Source organism: Polyodon spathula, chromosome 1 (assembly GCF_017654505.1).
Source record: "Polyodon spathula isolate WHYD16114869_AA chromosome 1, ASM1765450v1, whole genome shotgun sequence".
NCBI classification, from domain to species: Eukaryota; Metazoa; Chordata; class Actinopteri; order Acipenseriformes; family Polyodontidae; genus Polyodon; species Polyodon spathula.
In genome coordinates, this window is record NC_054534.1 from 6367193 (window position 1) to 6369680 (window position 2488).

Genomic DNA, 2488 nt, shown 5'->3' on the forward strand with positions numbered 1-2488 from the left:
CACACACACACACACACACACACACACATATATATATATATATATATATATATATATATATATATATATGTCATGTTGGTATTTAGTTTGTATATTTAATTTTGTAGAATGACACTCATTATCCAAAGTTTAAAAGATACTTATTTTTAGATGGTCTGTCCAGGAAACCCCAGAAACAACTATTTTAGAAAATAAATTGCTTTTTATACCCTTCAGCAAATGTAAGAAAGGATTTTGAAGCCCAACAAGAAACATGTGACATGTACTTTAGTGTAAGAGCTTTTTTTATTATTGTTCAGAGCACCGTTTGTCAGTTTCTATATCTTTAACAAGCCACCAGACTAATGTTTGCCCGAGGTGGATACATGTGTATTTAAAAAGTTACTGAATAGACCGTCCAGCCCAGGGAATGAGATCATTACATGGAAAACAATACATAACTAATGCCTAACTGCAGACTAACAGCGCTGAGATCTGTCTTGTTATTGTAATGGGGTATGCCAGTCACCTTCACTGGATGTCTTATTCAGAAGAATGTAAAGCAGCAGCTCCTGGACCATTGTTACCTGTCTATGTGTATTATTACATTAGCCCGCCGAGTACTCGGAACTCCATTTGTTGTACATTAGAACCCTCACGCCTTTCAGTAATCAGGACGCTCCACTGCAGGGCACTACCACATGGTAGTTCACCAGGAGACAGATAGAACTATTAAAAAAAGAAACAGAAGGAAAGAGAATCAGTCTTTAAACAACCAGGATAATATTTGATACCCCAGGTGTGTTTTACTAAAACTATTATTGTTTGAGGCTTAAGAAAAATGTTTTTGGATCTTCACAGTCCTCTTGGGACAACACATCACATTTCCAAAAGGCCCAGTTTACACTCAGTTGAATTGCTGCATTACTTGCAATTAGAAATTGCTATAGTAGAAGTGCTACACAACTGAGTACAATATAAATATATCTGAATGTTTCTATTTAAAACTGTAATAAGTATACAGTGTAAACTGCTTACTGTAATCAAAGAATATTGATATACCTTGATATTGTATTTTGTAATTGTGAAAATTGAATTCCTTTTACTCATCACTTAATAATAGAAACACTACCACTCTGTTATGTAAACAGAATGATCACAAACATGATCACATAACAGGAAAAAAAGACAAAGGTCTATAACCACTTTTGGCCCCTTCAGTGCTGTTGACTTTAGAAACCTTTGTGTGGGGTGAAAAGCATGTTACCCAAACTTCAGGGTGCTTTTCAAAACCAAACTTTCAGTGAGTAGAAGTTCCATAAAGAGCTACTTTGTTGGACTGGATTAGCGCTGGAGCCTGGAAGAATAAAATATCTAAATAGCATTATAAAGGTTATTAGTATGTCTGTGGTTTATATTTGTATGGCATTATCATTAATAAATATAGTTGTTAGACATTATTATGACAGTAGGGTATATACTGATGCCCTGAAGTCCTGTTACACTGATGCTCTGTAGACTCCAATAGAGTGTTAATAACTAACTGGGGCAGCTCCAGTGATGAACAATATCTATATAAAATGAACGCTTCGGGACGTGGTCAGATCACAGGGCTTTTTCTGTGACCTGTGGATAATCAGAAGAAATCTTGACAATACAAAAGTTAAAAAACATTACAAAAGATGATTCAAACTGAACTTGTGATACTTTAGAAGAGTGATGTGCAAGTGTTTTGTTAAAATGGCTGTAAATATGTTTATTGTTATTTGTTTATTGCCATTGTCATAATACAAAGTGCACCCCAGACTGCATCCAAAGTGACTGAAAACAAATGAGATTAGGTTCAAATGGAAAGGTAGTACACAGGTCGGGACATGCTGCTGAGAGACAATGGGTGATTTTTTATATATATATATATATACCAACTTTGCACACTTAGATTTGGCAATATTTGACCATTCTTCTTAAAAAGCTGTTCAAGCTCTATCAATTTCCTTGGGGAGCGTTGATGGACAGCAATCTTCAAGTCATGCCACAGATTTTTGATTGGATTTAGGTCGGGACTCTGGCTGGGCCACTCAAGGACATTTACCTTTTTGTTCCTTAGCCACTCCAATGTAGCTTTGGCTGTGTGCTTTGGGTCGTTGTCATGCTGAAAGGTGAACTTCCATCCCAGTTTCAATTTTCTTGCAGAGGGCAACAGGTTTTCCTCAAGGACTTCTCTGTATTTTGCTCCATTCATTTTCCTTTCTATCCTGACAAGTGCCCCAGTCCCTGCCGATGAGAAACATCCCCATATCATGACAGTAGGGATAGCATTCTTTGGGTGATGCACTGTGTTGGGTATGCACCAACCATAACGCTTTGCAGTTAGGGCAAAAAGTTCAATTTTAGTTTCGACAGACCACAAAACTTTTTCTCACATGGCTACAGAATCTCCTGAGTGTGTTTTTGCATACTTAAAATGGGATACAAGGTGGGATTTCTTGAGTAATGACGTCCTTCTTGC

General features: G+C 36.8%; 1 long non-coding RNA gene across 1 annotated transcript; it reads right to left on the reverse strand.

Annotated features, from left to right (window-relative positions):
- Positions 1-266: 266 nt before the first annotated feature.
- On the reverse strand, positions 267-2113 carry LOC121313080. The gene is made up of 2 exons (XR_005949943.1): positions 2072-2113; positions 267-708 (listed from the first exon to the last, which is right to left on the reverse strand). It is a non-coding gene; the product is annotated as an uncharacterized LOC121313080 (long non-coding RNA).
- Between the last annotated feature and the right edge of the window lie 375 nt (positions 2114-2488).